This window comes from Canis lupus, chromosome 16 (assembly GCF_048164855.1).
Source record: "Canis lupus baileyi chromosome 16, mCanLup2.hap1, whole genome shotgun sequence".
NCBI classification, from domain to species: Eukaryota; Metazoa; Chordata; class Mammalia; order Carnivora; family Canidae; genus Canis; species Canis lupus.
Window position 1 is genome coordinate 22,834,393 of NC_132853.1, and position 18,228 is coordinate 22,852,620.

The following is an 18,228-nucleotide window of genomic DNA, read 5'->3' on the forward strand; positions in this document are numbered from 1 at the left end:
ACTGTCCTTTGATTTCAAAGACCAACATTTCTCCCTGTCCTTCCCTGGCTCCTCCTTTGCTCTCTATTCCACTAGGGCTCTGTACTTACCACTCCTTCCTTCTCCAGTGAATTCTACTGGTTCTTTTAAAATCAAGGGGCACCTGGGTGGCTCAGTCAAGTGTCTGACTCTTGATTTCAGCTCAGGTCATGATTTCAGAGTCATAGGATTAAGCCCTTCATTGGGCTCCACGCTGGACATGGAGCCCACTTAGGATTCTTGCTCTCCCTCTGCCCCTCTTCCTGCTCACGCGTGCACCCCCGCTTTCTCAAAAAATGAAAAGAAACCTACCCACAAATATCCCATTCTCACCATATACATTGCCATACCCTGCCCTATGTGCCATTATCTTTCTCAAGAACTAGAGCAAACACCTCCTGACTGATCCCCTCTTTGCCACTCTCTTTTCTCGATACAGTAGTCAGGATAACCTTCCAGCGCTTGTTACTCTCCTGCAGTGGCTTCCCATCATGCTTTTTCATTAAAGCTTAGACTCCCCATATAGCCCACAAAGGCCACCATCTTCCTCTCCGGCTTTACCTCATACTGTCCCCTACCCCCATTCATCTCACTCTAATCCCTTGGCAGTCCCCCTTTCAGTTCCTCAAAAGTAAAAAGACTATTTGTTGCTCCAAGGTCTGCACACTTTTAGTTCCTTTCCAGCCTGAACATTCTCCACAGCTCTTTTCACCAAGCTGGCTCCTTATCAGCCAGACTTCTGCTCGCCTGCCCTATAACACAGTTGTCTGGCACACAGTGGGAGCTCAGTATTTGTTGAATAGATTCCACAGTCTTTAGTCAGAGAACTCCAAATCTAAATATATCTGGAATCAATCCCACCCTTCAGTTGCAGCACCTCGTTTCTAAATGCTTGCTAGATACCCATACCTCGAATTTCGCACAGTGAGTACACTCAAAACCAAACCCTTCATCTCTTCCCAAACCAGCTCCTTCCATCTTCTAAAATTACTACGCCAAGCAGTTTGAGCCATACCTCCACTTCAGAACCATAAATTTCCCATTCATTTGCACCACCTGTCCACAATTCTAACCACCTTTTAAAACTGAATTCAAGTCACTTCATTCGTTCATGCATTCAATCAACCACTTATTCATTCAACAAATACTGAGTGCCTTTTATGAGGCAGGTACGGTGTTAGATACCAGAAAGCAAAGCAGACATATTTTTGTCTACTGTGTATCAAATAATCACACAAATGTTATGTATTATAAAAATTATAAACTGAAAAATGCTATGAGGGGAAAAAGTGCTAGAAACTAGAAGAAAAAATGTGAGGCATCAAAAAATATTCTTTAATGATGTGCTGATTGAAGGAGACAAACTTAACCCAAGCCGACTAGAGGGGAGAACATGCCAGGCAGAGGGTTCAGCCAGGCCTGAAAGCAAGAGGAGACCAGCATGCCTATTTTTATATTACACATATCAGGATTAGTCTTGTTCCCTTCCCCAACCCCATCCTCATTTTACTGTCACCTGAGAGAAAGGACATAGTGTCTCAAATGTGCCAACAGCCCCCAGGAGATAATGATTAACATGGATTCATGCTTGTAAAAAGCTCCCAGGTGACTCTGATATGCAGCCAAGTTTGAAAATCATATGCCTAAACTATCCACTCAATAAACATGTATCAATTAGTATCTCATTAAAAACCCCTAAAGTTGGTGTGGATAAACTACTGGTCACAATAAATTACTGGTTACAACAATCTCAACCATACTCTATGGCCTTTTGCCACTTCCAGAAGTAGAATCTGTGTCCCTTCCCCTTGGACATGGGCTACATTTGTGATTTACTTTAACCAAATGAATGAGGCAAGTGATGATGTAGGACTCCCAGGCCTGGGCCTTAAGAGACACTACAGCTGCCATTATGGCTACCCGGGAAGCCAACCACCACGTAAAAGGAGCCCAATGTTGTTGATTAATGAATGATAAAAGACCAAGAGAGTCAAGCCTCATGGAGAACCAAGATGGCTCAGCCAACAGCACAGAGACTCATGTATGTGAGTGAAGAAGCCATGTTGGAGCCCCCAGTCCAATGAAATCACATGGAGTAAAGTGATATGTCTTTCTTCCCTGGATTATAACTCACAGAATCATGAGCAATAAAATGGTTGTCATTTAAAGCCACTAAAAGTTTTAGGGTGATTTGCTACACAGTAGTAGATAACTGAAATAGTCAGAAATTCAACTCATTTTTAGCCATCATTCAATTGTTTTCCAGCTTTGATGATCAAGAAACTTCGCCATATTCATTACAATTACTCCTCCTTCAATTTAAGCTCATTTCCTCGTAAATCTTTGAAGTACAGGAAGAACAATTAATCAAAATCCCCCTGGCAAAAACTATTCTTACACTAGAAGATGGTAATCAAGCCATCCCTTAGCTTTTCCTTCTGTAGGCTAAAATCATTCCTGGTTTTTTTTAACTTATAATGATAGGACTTATTTTTAAACTTTTTAATCATTTTTATCCTCTCAAGTATTGGGGATGTGGGAGTGGGGGGAAAATGACAAAAATTGGATGCCACTTGTCAGTATCTAACAGAGATTATTTTCTAGCCCTTATGGTTCATTCATCTTTCCACAATCCAATTCCACGCTGTCCCAAATATGGCATGTAAGCACCACAAAAGTTTATTACCCTACAAATGTAATTATTTACTGAAATTACTATGAAACCTTTTGGATTCTTAACACTCAGCTGACTATCTTGTGCTAACTCATCCACCTGGTTTGACACTCCAATATTGAAATAGGTTTTTGTTAAATTCTAGACATTTGAAGCACAATAGAAAAACGTGAGGTTGGAATGGGCACACCATTAATTTCCATCAAGTTTTCTAACCACAGTCAAGGCCTTTCTGTACTAGGTACCTCCTCCTACCCCCATGGTAAAGTGACCTTGTAAAAGGCAAGATCTTTAGCACTTGCCTATTGAGCAAAGGCACCTTCTCTGTAGGACCCAATAGGGTATATTTAACTACAAAGAGACAAACCAGTTGCTCAATGCAATGTAAAAACATATTGTCTCTCTGAAGCCTTACCTGAGTGTATGCTTCAATGTCAAAAGGAACTTTATAATCACCAATAAAATAGAAATAAATCCTACCCAAAACACAGTATTGTAGGTGTCAAAATGACCCAAGTAGGGCAGCCCTCAGCGGTTTAGCGCTGCCTTCAGCCCAGGGTGTGATCCTGGAGACCAGGGATCGAGTCCCATGTCAGGCTCCCTGCATGGAGCCTGCTTCTCCCTCTGCGTGTGTCTCTGCCTCTCTCTCTCTCTCTCTCTCTCTGTCTCTCATGAATAAATAAAATCTTTAAAAAAAATGACCCAAGTGAAATAATTTTGTGAAGTATTATAAAAATATTAGGTGACATTGTAGAACTAAGTTTCAGCAAGCCCAATAAGTCTTCAAATCAATTCTGAATGGTTACCTGATGGTTTCAGGTAACATATATGAAATAGCACCATGGACTCAAGTTCATCAAATAGGAAATAAAAACATGCCAACAAACAAGAGAACTTATGAATTTTCTAATACTGCCAAAACTAATAAAGATGTTTGGACTACTGGTTTGACCCTGGAGATGCACTTCAGCCGCTGTCTGATGGTGTCAGGCTCTAAGCCAGGGAACAGGTTCAGTGAAGGAACAGTCTGTTAGATAAAACAGACAGTGCTGTGGAAGTCCAAATAAGGAGGAAAAACTCTACTTGAGGAAAGCAGGGAAAGTTTCACATATGGACTAGTAAGTCTCCTGTGGAATGAGTACTTTGCAAGTCAGAGTGGGGGAGGCCACTAGGAAGAGACAGAGTCGTAGAACAATATGCTATAACCAGGGACTGGGAAAATGAGAGAAGTCTGGTGAGGATGGAGAGAAGAGAAATGATTGGGGAAAGGAGAGAGATGAAACAGGTAACAGTAACAGGTAGGACAAGGTCACATTGTGAAGGGCTTTAACCTATCAAGCTAAGTAGGAAACAGGAAACCAGTGGCACTCTGAAAACCGGAGAATGAGAAGACTGATTTGGGCCTTTAGAAAGAGAACTTGAGCAACAATGTGGAGGAGACAGAAGCAGAGAAAGACTTACGGTGCAGTGGCCAAAAACTCAGTCAAGATTTGATTGGGGGCTTGGCCTGACTGGCTCAGTCAGTAGAGCATGCAAATCTTAATCTCAAAATCGTGAGTTCAAGCCCCACTTTTGGGGTAAAGGTTACTTTATTTTTTTTTATTGTATTTATTTATTCATGATAGACACAGAGAGAGAGAGAGAGAGAGAGAGAGAGAGGCAGAGACACAGGCAGAGGGAGAAGCAAGCTCCATGCAAGGAGCCCCACGCGGGACTCGATCCCGGGTCTCCAGGACCAGGCCCTCGGCCCTCGGCTGAAGGTGGCGCTAAACCACTGAGCCACTGGGGCTGCCCAAGGTTACTTTAAAATATGAAAATCAGTCTTTTAAAAAAATTTGATAAGGGTTTCAACCACAAGTTACAATCAAATTCCTGAAGGCAAAACGGGTAAAATGTAACATCTTTAATCTTTAACATCTGGGGGAATGGCTACCTGTAATTGTTGAAGAATGTAGGACCTTCCTCAAAGTATTCACACACTAAATTCTAAGCCACTGTTTGTTTAACTGGCTGGTTAAACAAAATGTCTAGTTTACTTCTAGTAAATTAAGGCAATACAATGGAAATGAAAAAAACTGGCTGGTTAAACAAAATGTCTAGTTTACCTCTAGTAAATTAAGGCAATACAATGGAAATGAAAAAAAGCCACATATCAATCAACAGTATTCTAATAATATCATCAAAAGCACTTAGCAACCATGGATTTAGCATTTGTAGGTGATGTGATGCATAAACAGAATGGACAGGAAGATCTCGTGGATATAATTAACAGAGTTCAAACCTATAGCGATAGGTAGATAGCTGACTGATACTTAGTAGGGGAGATAACATATGCCATTTAAAATGCCTTTTGGGCAGCTCCGGTGGCCCAACTGTTTAGCGCTGAAGTTAGCGCTGTCTTCAGCCCAGGGTATGATCCTGGAGACCCAGGATCGAGTCCCATGTCAGGTTTCCTGCATGGAGCCTGCTTCTCCCTCTGCCTCTCTCTCTCTCTCTCTCTTTCTCTCTTTCTCTGTGTGTGTGTGTGTCTGTCATGAGTAAATAAATAAAATCTTTAAAAAAATAAATAAATAAAATAAAATAAAATAAAATAAAATAAAATAAAATAAAATAAAATAAAATAAAATGCCTTTTGACCACTCTTGTAGGTTTGCCAAGTTGGATAAAGTGTATTTAGGTGGAGATAAGGATCTAAAGCTTGGGAGAGACAGCTCGGCTGCTAAGACATACTGAGGACAGCTGAATTTATGGGCCTATTTGAGATCCTTAGGGTAAGGGAGGGTGGGCAGGGGAAGAGTGGAAAGATGCCCAATGCCAAGCATTGAAGCATCTCAACATGTATGGGATAGCCAAAAAGAGAATGCAAAGAAATAACAGAAGGACACTCTGGAAATTCTGAGACAAGGTAACCTCAAAGTCAAATGAAGATCACTGGGGGGAAAAAAAAAAGAACAGCCCAATAGTGCCACATGTCAGGCCAAGATTAAGTAAGGTAGAGGCCGAAGCCACAACACTGGGTTTGGTAACCCAGAGTTTACTCGTGATCTTTAGGAAAACATGAGTAAGGTAATATGGGTAGAAGCCAAAATAACAAAGGGTTGATAAGAGGATCAGAGTTGAAGAAGTACAGTATAGGTTCTTCCTCATTCTACCCTGAGAACCAACTATGTGCCAAGCAACATGGCATCTATCATTCTAACAAAACAGGCGCTGATTCTCCACATACTCTATGATCAGAGTAAATACACTGTTCTCCTGAGTACTCATCCAGTCTTGGTGAATAAGAAGGGACCTCATAGAAGAAGTGACTTCTAGGCTGAAGCCAGATGGCTAGGTGAAGTGGAACAGGGTGTTTTAGAGACAGGTAGCTCGTATAATGGCTTAGGGTGAAAGAGAACCTGAGCCATTTGAGGGGAACTATAAGAAGCAGAAGCAAATTCTGAGAGAGGCAAATACCTAGCAGCGAGACTTAAGTGTTAAAAACTTTAGATGTAAAGAGCAGGAGGAGATGGAGCAGCAGTCTGAACCAGGGATGAGGGGAGGTTCTTCACAGCAATTCGGAGAGAAATACAGAAACTCACTGGTAAGACAGTGTTCCCTACAATTCAGTATTCCCAATGATCAGACAGGTAGTAATATATATTCGCTTCTCTCTCTCTCCTTAATAATGGTTTAGTTTGACTAAACTGCTTCACCCCAGACACAGAAAAAGGACAGAAAATACAAGAGCAAAAGACAGATAAAGCTGTAAACCTGACATGTTTGTCTTCTCTAAGGTTTCTATGACAGGTGGTCTACTTAAGTCTAAAACCACATCCAGGGACGCTTGGGTGGCTCAGCAGTTGGGTGTCTGCCTTTGGCTCAGGGTGTGATCCTGGAGCCCCGGGATCAAGTCCCACATCGGGCTCCCTGCAAGGAGCCTGCTTCTCCTTCTGTCTCTGCCTCTCTCTTTCTGTGTCTCTCATGAATCAATGAATAAAATCTTAAAAAAAATAAAATAAAAATAAAACCAATCTGGGTGCCAAATGAAATGAAACTTTTCACCCCGAAGGCCCCCTCCAAAGGGCTGAGGGACTGACTTTAGGATACCCACATTGCTAAGGCGTTACCTAACTTCTGAAAAGAAAGGATTTTCCCAGGTCCTCCTGTAGCTCAGTCTAGCTAATGCAACTAAGAGAAAACAGTCTGGGGTTACCTGATTTTGCCTGTTTCAAAACATTACCACAGCAGAGAGCAAGGTGCCTCCAGTTCTTGCCGCTGAGGTCCTTGGAGCCATTTCAGATGAGCTCATCTCAGGACCCAACAGCAGCAGCTTTCAGGCAGTGAATGGTGCCGCCTGGGGACGTATCTTTGGTAAGCAAGATTGCAACAGAGCAGGCAGTTTACCGAGGGCAGTGCTGACTCATGCGAGGCAAAACTCCTATTTCCCAAACAACCCAGCCTCAGCCAACCACTGCAACCCAGAAAAGCAGAGGCGCCCCACTGATTTTTTTTTTAATCGAGTGCTGATAACTGGGGGCACATATATCATTCCCCTTCTGCTGGTCGCTCAGCTGCCCCTGGAGCCATTACCTGGAAGGCTCCACTGGTCACTTTCTGAAATTTCATTTGAGAACAGCCTGGGGGGCTCAGGACAGCAAGATTACTGAAGGTGGCAGCAGGTTCACAGCCCTGAATATTTGCCCCCAGAGGCTGATAAAGAAGTCACTTTGCATTTACAAATTAGAACATCTGGGTCAGAGGAAATGGGGAACTTGCCCAGTCATTGCTAGCTGATCAAATCATCAGAGTGAATTTTTGTCAGCTTTAACCAGGCTTACCGTTCTTTTTTTCTCCAGCAGACCATCTCTAACCTCTCTATTTCCTTAGACAATGCAGAATCTCTAATTAAGAAAGAAGTAGCAAAAAAAAAAAAAAAGAAAAAGAAAAGAAAAGAAAAAAGAAAAAAGAAAGAAGTAGCTAGGGATGCCTGGGTGGCTCAGCAGTTGGGCACCTGCCTTCGGCCCAGGGCATGATCCTGGGGTCCTGGGATCCAGTCCCACATCAGGCCCCCTGCATGGAGCCTGCTTCTCCCTCTGCCTATGTCTCTGCCTCTCTCTCTCTCTCTCTCTCATGAATAAATAAGTAAGTAAGAAAGTCAGTAACTGAAGGCTTTAATGAGCTGCCACACACAGCTAAAGCTACATTACCCACATCACACCTACCGGATGCTCAAGGAATCCAAGAGTCTGCGAAAACCGTATTAACACTTGCTTTTATTTTTTTTTTAATTTTTATTTATTTATGATAGTCAGAGAGAGAGAGAGAGAGAGGCAGAGACATAGGCAGAGGGAGAAGCAGACTCCATGCACCGGGAGACTGACGTGGGATTCGATCTCGGGTCTCCAGGATCGCGCCCTGGGCCAAAGGCAGGCGCTAAACCGCTGCGCCACCCAGGGATCCCAACACTTGCTTTTAAAAGAAAAATCCCTAAATCTCTGTCAATTCTTATTTATTGGACAGCTTATTAAAAAATCAATTCTAGAATGACTGGCTCATCAACCACTATTAATTATTATTGAATTTGCCCTGACCAGCTAGAATGGACTTTGGTGCTATATAAAGAATACAAAAGATGAAGTCCTTGCTTTCTGTGGTGTTTTTTTTTTTTTCTCCTTTTGACAAGAAAGAAACTAAAGTTCATATCAGAGCCTTCTGTTCTCTGCTCAAAACTTCCCACAACCATCAGCTCTTCTACAGCATGGGCGTTCCTAGCCCTGTCTGTCCTTCAAGGCAGGTCCATATGGAATGAACTCTGGATTTAGGGGCCAACCCCACTTGTCACTTAATAAATAATTACGTGCAGGCCGTCAGAATTTGGGTTTAAAAACTATGCTCTTTAATTCTATTCCTTTCAAGGGGCTAATTTAAAAAAAAATTATTTATCCAACTGGCTTAATATCCCTTAATCACATTATTCCAGGAGGATAGCCACACTAAGTTTTATAAGGTTTTATAAAATGTCCCCTCTTTTCCTCCCTTTCAGTGTTTTCCTTTTCAGGAAATGGCAGTGTTTAAAAAAGTTTTCCTACAGTATGTGTTAATTAGTTCTTTTCAAATGATAAAAGCATCTTTACAGCAGTTGGCAACCATTATCTCATGGACCACACTTTAAAAAATATTTCTGTAGTTGATGATAAGTCACAAACATTCTAATATGGCGCAACCCTCAATGCATACGGTATGGACAAATAGGAAACATCTTTTGAAAAACACATTATTGTTAGAAGCTTCTGGTGCATTCTATGTATTAGTAAACTTTAAATAAGGAAGAGAAAATTCATATGGTACTGTGCCCAGGTAGTAAATACGAATTACACAAAGAGCAACACAAGGACCAGAGCATCAGATTTTCCTGATCCTGCTAAAATAAACACCATTTAGCAGGTGAGGAGATTGTCGTTTCCCTGTTTGGGATTGTATACAGTTCCCATCTGTTTCCCCAAAATATAGCCATACCCCAATCCAGTTCCTTCTTTTAGGATGGAAAGGTTGAGGATTACACTGGTTTAGGGCTTTAAAAAGAGGCTAGGGCAGCCCCGGTGGCTCAGCGGTTTAGTACCGCCTTCAGCCCGGGGTGTGATCCTGGAGTCTCACGTCGGGCTCCCTGCATGGAGCCTGCTTCTCCCCCTGCCTGTGTCTCTGCTTCTCTGTGTGTGTGTGTGTGTCTCATGAATAAATAAATAAAATCTTTAAAAAAAAAGAGGCTAAATCTGGGCAGCCTGGGTGGCTCAGCAGTTTAGCGCTGCCTTCAGCCCAGGGTGTGATCCTGGAGACCCAGGATCGAGTCCCACATCGGGCTCCCTGCATAGAGCCTGCTTCTCCCTCTGCCTGTGTTTCTGCCTCTCTCTCTCTCGGTTTCTCTTGTGAATGGATAAATAAAATCTTAAAAAAAAAAAAAAAGAGGCTAAATCTGAACAAATGACTTCAGGCACTTGAAGTTTTATGGGGTTATATGAAAACAATGAGACAATATGAAAAATAAAAATAGGGATCCCTGGGTGGCGCAGCGGTTTGGCGCCTGCCTTTGGCCCAGGGCGCGATCCTGAAGACCCGGGATCGAATCCCACGTCAGGCTCCCGGTGCATGGAGCCTGCTTCTCCCTCTGCCTGTGTCTCTGCCTCTCTCTCTCTCTCTGTGTGTGACTATTATAAATAAATAAAAATTAAAAAAAAAAAAAAAAAAAAGAAAAATAAAAATAATTTGGCTTTGTGCTTAGTAAGTTCTCTCAATCCATTATCTTAAAACTCAGACAAGTGGGGTGCTGGGTGGCTCAGCGGTTGGGCGCCTGCCTTCAGCCCAGGGCCTGATCCTGGAGACCAGGGATCGAGTCCCACAGGGAGCCTGCTTCTCCCTCTGCCTGTGTCTCTGCCTCTCTCTGTGTCTCATGAATAAATAAAATCTTAAAAAAAAAAAAAAAAAACTCAGACAAGTTATTCACCATCTAAAGGTCCATTTTATGGGTGGTCACAAGAGATATTCAGTGTGTGTATTAAAATTTGCACACACTCATACTCACTGTTTTTCTTGAACAGGAATACATAATCCCATTTATAGGCCACATTTTTTTTTTCCTGCAGGAGATCTAACTTTATAAACAGCAAATAGGTGTCAAAAGAAAAATAAAAATGCTCACATCTCAGGATCCTTTAGTCTTCCAAATCCATGGAAAATTACCAAATACAAAAAGATACACACACCAGAAGGGAACTACAGTGGGGGCAGTAAATCAAGAAGGTATTTTTAGCTTTATTGAGTATTTGAAATTTTTTTTGTTTTGTTTTAGCAAGGACTACATAGTCAAATATTACTCGGTAATTTAAAATTGGGTTAGTTTTAAATTTTTTACTGTTCATGAACTAATCTTTTCCCTTTCTCATTCTTTCCTAACAGCTCCCTTTTACCTATTTTCCCCTCCCCAACATCCTAAATGATACTGCACATTTATTCTTTTTAGCAAAATTAAACTTATTTATACCCATATCCTTTTTCTTACTTAGAAGGGTAGAATTGATAAATCAAAGTTTCCAGGAAGGAACCAGTGGCTGGCTATCTCACCTTGTTGAGAATAGGGACATTACCAAATTCTAATCTTTGGAGTTCTAGGATCTTACAACTTAAAAAAAAAAAAAAAAAAAGAAAAAGAAATAGAGCACCTCCTCTTCAAAAAAGACAAATGAGCATCAACCAAACATCTAGCATCTAATAAATCACAGAAATTAAGCATGAAAAATGAAGTAAATTTTAGGATACTGGAGAATCCACTCTGGGGTACTTAACAATCAACAGGGGTGCTTATTGAAAATGATTATTTCCCATCCCAGTCCCTCAGACATTCTGGATTAATGCAAGTGGAGAGAGGCCTCAGAATCAGAATTTTCGGGCAGCCCCGGTGGCGCAGCGGTTTAGCGCCGCCTGCAGCCTGGGGTGTGATCCTGGAGACCCTGGATCTAGTCCCATGTCGGGCTCCCTGCATGGAGCCTGCTTCTCCCTCTGCCTGTGCCTCTGTCCCTTTGTCTGTCTCTATGAATAAATAAATAAAATCTTTAAAAAAAAAAAAAAGAATCAGAATTTTCAATAAGAATCTCCCTCTCCCATGTGATTCTGATGCAGGTGGGCCTTGGATATTTTGAGAGCCCGGTCATACAGCTATGTTCCCTGAGCACTGTTCAAAAATGAAAAGTTTTGTTTTAAAGACCACCAAAATGAATAGTAGTCTCAACAGAGTAGGTCTTAGACATAAGTCCCCTTACCCACAAGAACTAAACTGTATTTATTTTGTCAATTGGACCGTTATTTTCTTCAAGCCTCCAGAGACAATTATCCTAACTACTCTTAAAGATTTCAGCTGTCACCCACAGTCGTTATACAGAGACATTTTCACACCTGGGATGCAGTAGAAAGGGCTTAATGGAATTTTTATGGCTGTGAAAATTAAAGTTCACTTGATTCAACAGAATAGTCAAATAAAACAAAGGATAAAACCTCCCCAAAGGCACAGGTTCAAAGTAGAGGCTTTTGAGTTCCTGATGAGGCAGTTTTGCCCAGAAATTCAAACCATGGGATGCTATATAGCTCATATGTCTTCAGAGTACCCAAATGCCAACTTATCACCGCAGCATCAGCCAACGCAGGCTCCCTGTAACATTTGGAAGCACAAACCTCCTGTATAAAATGGCCTCTCCTGGGAAACAAAGGCTGTCGCCATGGTGGGGATCATTCCATCCTGGGGCCAGAAGGACCAGGCTGTCCGTTTAATCTTTAACGAGCCACTTTCATGTTCAGATGCAGAACTGGCACAGGGTGAGGCTCAGCCTGCCTCACAGCACTTGGCCGCACAACACCCCCAGAGCTGCGTAAGGGCACGCGAAGTCAGTCTGTCTCCACTGGTACAGTTACCAGGATCTGTCCTGTAATATAATTGTGGGGACCTAATGATCTGCTGCAGTGTAAGAGTTCAGAAAGGTATCCAATATCAAGGGTGCGGCAACTGCCTACCTCAGGCACAGTGAAATACGAGATCCCTAAATGTTAGGGAATTGAAAAAGTAGCAAGCCTGCAGGAAAAGGAAGAGTACAAAGCTGACAGGACACAGGCTGAGGTCCTAATAACAAGATGGGGGGAAAGGAAGTCAGTGACACAACCAAACTGCTATCCTGGGCAACTCACTCTGGAAACCTGGCAACAGAAATCTTGGAACCATTCGACAGTGTAACTTTCTATACAAAGCTATTTCTTCTTCATCTCCTCTCCCCCGCCCCCAGAGCTGCTAATACAGAATGGCAGGAAAAGGCCCTTGTCATCCAATTCCATCACCTGAACGATTCCTATAGCTTCATAACGAAGTGACTAGTAAGCACTGGTCCTACCCCCAGTAACCACCCTCCTGCCCATGCTCCTCTCAGAACAAAGATTCTATCATTCAACTCTGCAGATCTCCTGAATTCACAATTCTTTACTGTGTGCCTCTGGATTCTTCTCCTCCTCAAATACATCCACACATGCTCTCTTCTTTCTCTCTACTCCCTGCCACCTCCCATATTCATGCCCTGCCTCCAATAACAAACTTCCTAACTTTTCCCATTGGTTTCCACTAAAAATGCCACAAGATTAAGTTACCTTCTCGCAGGTTCCCAAGACTAGGTGGCCTTTGTTGACATGTGTTTCATGTGCATGGGTAATTTCTAGCCAAGTAGATAAGGTTACCTGTTCACCTACAGTTAATCTTCAAACTGGCTTATGTAGGCTATGGAAATAAAAGGGTAAGACTACACAGCTTGAATGTCCCATGAAGGTAATCAAAATAATGGAAGACAGAGAGAAGGGGAGGGGGAGGGGATTTCAAAATAAAGACTGAACTGTGCATTTCAGTAGCACTTAAGAAAACACTTCATCTGACTAAGCACCTGATGAGCAGACGAATACCCAAAGGACTGTACATTTTCCAAAGATTATTTTGCTCACAGTTCCTGCTTTCTTCAAGGTTCATAAAATCAAACTTGCATTATTTATAATAAAATGGATAGGTAGATTCTAATATCCAGAATTCTACTGATTTCCTTGCAAACCAAGCTACAACCTTGTTTCAACTCAAGCCTATGTAACAGGGAATAAAATATATTCTGTTTAGATCTTTCAAAGTTATCTCTCATCCCTTTTATAAGGGAACACTACCACCAAAAAAAAAAAAAAAAATCACAGGGAAAATGCCCATAATACATGCCCATTGAAAACAAAAAAGCATTAGTAGAACAGCAGTCGGGAACCACACATAGAATACACATGCAGGCATCCCTGGGTGGCGCAGCGGTTTGGCACCTGCCTTTGGCCCAGGGCGCGATCCTGGAGACCCAGGCTCGAATCCCACGTTGGGCTCCCTGCATGGAGCCTGCTTCTCCCTCTGCCTGTGTCTCTGCCTCTCTCTCTATCATGAATAAATAAATAAAATCTTTAAAAAAATATATACATGCATATGAACATAGAGTGAAAAAAAAAGATACAGGGGATCCTGGGGTGGCTCAGCGGTTTGGTGCCTGCCTTTGGCCCAGGGCGTGATCCTGGAGACCCGGGACGCCTGCTTCTCCCTCTGCCTGTGTCTCTGCCTGCCTCCTCTCTCTCTCTCTCTTAATCTCTGTCTTTCCTGAATGAATAAATAAAAAAATAAAATCTTAGAAAAAAGATACAAAACCTACAATTTAAGAGTCTAGAATCAATGGGGTGCCTAGGTGGCATAGTGGGTTAAACCGTCCGACTCTTGATTTTGGCTCAGGTCATGATCTCAGGGTTGTGAGATGGAGCCCTGAGTTGGGCACAGAAAGTCGGCTTGAGATTCTCTCCCTTTCCCTCCCTGTCTCCCACCAACTCTCCTGCAGCGCTTGTGCATGCCTGCGTGCTCTAAGAAGGAAGGAAGGAAGGAAGGAAGGAAGGAAGGAAGGAAGGAAGGAAGGAAGGAAGGAAGGAAGGCAGGCTTTTTTTAAAAGTCTAGAACCATTTAATAGTAGTTACTTCTGATAAGGACAAGGTTCACTTTCTGTGTTATATGTACACTTCTGTGCTATTTTAGTATTTTAACATTAGAGGCATAAGATAATTAATTTTACCAGAAATAGGGTACCTAAGATTACTTGACAAACAGTTTGAACAAGCTAACAGGGCCATTCTAAGCCAAATTTTCAGCATATTGAAAGCTATATTCATTGAGGCAATTTTTTTTTAAGATTTATTTATTCATGAGAGACACAGACATAGGCAGAGGGAGAAGCAGACTCCTAACAGGGAGCCCGATGTGGGACTCGATCCCTGGACTCTGGAATCAGGCCCTAAGCTGAAGGCAGACGCTCAACCCCTGAGCCACCCAGACATCCCCACTGAGGCAAATTTCTAAAGAATTAACCAGAACTTCATAATTTGGGGATAGCACTATTTGTTCACCATCATTGGTAGCACTGTGCTAGAAGTGATGCTGTGGTAGGTACTATGAGGTAAAAGGAGAGATTCTCAGGCTCACAGTTCTTACTTCCCCCAAAGTGAGTCTTGGTTGGTCTCCCTGTCTCAAGGAAACCACAGCCAAGGAATTAAAGAGCAAATCAACAGACCACTGAATGCTGTACAGAGACAGCCACACAGTGGGCTAACAACAAGATGGCTCAAAAATCTTTGCTCTTCGTCAGTCAGATCAGTCTTACCAAATTATCTGATGAACTTAAAAACCAGATATGCTATCTAGTAGAAAAGCTAAAATAAAAAATGTCGACAATACCAAATGCTGGCAAGGATGCAGAGAAATTGAATCTTACATTGCTGGTGGGACTATAAAATGGTAAAATGGTACAGCCACTCTGGAAAACCATTTGGCAGTTTCTTTAAAAAGCTAAACGTATATTCCCCATCAGATTCAGCAACTGCATTCCTGGGCACTTAACCCAGGGAAATTAAAACATATGTCCAAAAAACACGTGCATGCAAATGTTCACAACAGTTTTTTTTTTTTTTTTTTTTTTTTATTTATGATAGTCACACACAGAGAGAGAGGCAGAGACACAGGCAGAGGGAGAAGCAGGCTCCATGCACCGAGAGCCCAACGTGGGATTCGATCCCGGGTCTCCAGGATCGTGCCCTGGGCCAAAGGCAGGCGCTAAACCGCTGCGCCACCCAGGGATCCCTGTTCACAACAGTTTTAAGCTGGAAACAACCAAAATGGCCTTCAGTAGATGAATAAAGAAACTGTGGCACATCCACACCATGGAATATGACTTAGCAATAAAAAGGAATGGGCTATTGCTACACACAACTTGGATGGAGGGCATTGTGCTGAGTGAAAAACGCCAATCTGAGAAGGTCATGAATTGTTATGATCCATTTCCCTAACATTTCAGAAATGACAAAATTAGAGAGTGAGAGAACAGATGGCTGGCTGCCAAAGATTTAGGGATGATGTGACAATTGCTCATTCCACTGTCCAATCACTACAGAGAACTCAGAAAAGCGAAAAGTTTGTAGAGCAGATCACATTTCTTATTATTTTGCAGTCCTTACTATGTGGGGGGTGGGGAAGGACACGGACTTTTTAGGTATGGATCAATTGCTGGCCCATTGACCTGAAACACATTTCAGGCACTACCTGTGCCCCACCCCTCCCCTCCCTGCATTTCCCCCAACCCTCCTCTCCTTTCGATCTGAGCTCCCCTGGAGCCACAAGAAATGAACCAAAAGGCAGAAGTAACCAGTGCAGAGTGAACTCTGCTGTAGTTCCAGCTCAGCATTCAGCCAAAACTGTCCTGCTTGAAATCAAAAGCATCAAAACACTGCAGCAATTAGACAAAGAAATTGTGAAAGATGTGGTTACACCAGGCATCTCACATGTGACAGGCTTCTTAACCACAACTAGCTTTTCTTACAAAAGTCTTAGGAGCCTCCAAAATGTGAGGCAGAGGTTAGCAGAAAAACTTTCAGTGACGCGCTTCCTCTGTGATTCTTCGGCCAGTCCTCACAGGGCCCTCCTAGTAAGGGAAGCAGGACACAGATCTCAAGCCCAGATAGCAAAGTTTTACTTTCTATACTGATCAGGGCTTCTTCCTGAAAGTGGCCTGTCACCATTTATGCCACTATCACTTACAACATGAGGCCAGAACATCTATACATCTTATGTATAAGAGAAGGCCTACTGACAAACAGGAAGACACTCCCTTGACAAGAAAAAAAAAAAACCTGAAAAATGAACTGCCACCAATGAATTCTCTAAGCCAATGCTTTAGCTGTTTAGTTGAATGTGCTTAAGGGTGACTGGTTTATACATCAAATATCATTATAATATTAGAATTAGGAATAAACAATACAACAATCCTTCAGTGCTAACAGAACTAGAAAAATACCTAACAGGTATCACTAATATCATTTTTAAATCACATTCCACACAAGGAGGCCCATGTATAATAAAATTTCAGGGCAGCCTGGGTGGCTCAGCGGTTTAGCACCTGCTTTCAGCCCAGGGTGTGATCTTGGGGACCCAGGATCCAGTCCCTCATCGGGCTCCCTGCATGGAGCCTGCTTCTCCCTCTGCCCTCCTCCCAACCCCCGTGTCTCTCATGAATAAATTTTAAAAAATAAAATCTTTGAAAGAAAAAAAAAAATTCAAAGCCCACTACTATATGAAATGGAACCTAGTTCTGAGGACCTACTACTCTGAAAAGTAATCATCATAGATGAGACAGTGTAGTGTGAGGCCACTATACCCTAGTGGTTGAGAGCTTGGCCTTTACAGCCAGAAGGGTTCAAACACTGTGTGGCCTTAGGCCTATCACCTAACTTCTCCATGCAGTGTTTTCACATCTGTGGAACATAGATACTAGGACCTACAACTCCTAAAACTGTTGGGAGAATGAAATAAGTTCATATAGTAAAGTCCCTGCACATGGCCAGTACACAGTGACTGTTGGTAATTTTTTATACATGTAAAATATGGCACAAAGACAAGTATCACACAGCAAAAGAAATGTTAGTCTTACACAAAACCCTCTTCTACTTTTAGACACAAGTAAGCCTTCTCCTAACTCCCACCAAAGAATGCATACAATTCCATTCAGAAAAAAAGTATCATTTTACACAACAGAATGAGTAAAATAAATCCTGCTGAGCAAGCCTAATGTTTCCCAAGCTCTCATGGGCAACATATGATTTCAATAGGAGAAGGAGGCTGTTTTGTAAAGAAGACAGTTTTATAACATCTTACACCAAATGAAATGTTCAAAGTGAAAATTCAAGGCTTTCACACAGCAGGCACAGACTTTCAAAACATCTGTACCCCCATTCATGTTCCCCATCCTTCTTTCCTAATCAAGGTTGTAATAACCAAAGTTCTCTGTAGGCTGGTGGTACACAGGCTGACAACATGCCATCCTACTGAATAGTCACTAACGGGGAAAGCCAGGCCCAGGGAGTCAATATTCTCTTAACAGCCCCAACTCCCACCCCGCCCCAGTCAGAAAGGTGAAGTTTGTTCTAGAGACACTTAAAGTTTTGATTTAAAAAATCTAGACACACACACACACACAAAATCTAGACACAGTACCATACCTTTCTTTCTCCATTTCTAGGCTTCCCAACTATTCAGGGAACAACCACAGACATTTTGGAATCAGAAACATAAATTGTTTCCAAAAGTGTTCAACAATGCTTGTCCAAAGGCCCCAGTAGAGCTGGTAATTTAGACAGCTGTGCTAGGAGCCACAGAAGCCGCATTTTCTAACTAGTATTGCTTCTGAACAATTGAAACTTTCTCCAGTGCAAAGTCCAGACACAGAGAACAGTGTTCTTGTGAACATCCACAACAGTTTCATTTTTGTTTAACCACCAAAATAACAGCTCCAATAATCTATCAAGTTTGACATTTCATCCAACTAAGCAATTCGACTAGGATGCAAAGCACGCAGAGATACTTCCCCCTGTTCCATATCAACATTCATTTTGATATTATAGCAATACAAACAACTCTTGTTCCT

The 18,228-nt window shown here is 42.2% G+C and overlaps 1 protein-coding gene across 10 annotated transcripts in view; it reads right to left on the reverse strand.

Moving 5' to 3' along the window:
• Positions 1–18,228, reverse strand: part of RFFL (ring finger and FYVE like domain containing E3 ubiquitin protein ligase) — an 88,444-nt gene that overhangs the window by 60,113 nt on the left and 10,103 nt on the right. For 2 of the 10 annotated variants that reach the window (XM_072779511.1, XM_072779505.1), the window contains exon 1: positions 6,888–7,041. The exons of 7 other annotated variants lie outside the window; for them this stretch is intronic. The gene's annotated coding sequence lies outside the window, so the exon portion shown is untranslated. Of the gene's footprint in view, positions 1–6,887; positions 7,042–17,803; positions 17,949–18,228 lie in introns of those variants that run through there. One more of the 10 variants, XM_072779508.1, reaches the window with a different exon arrangement.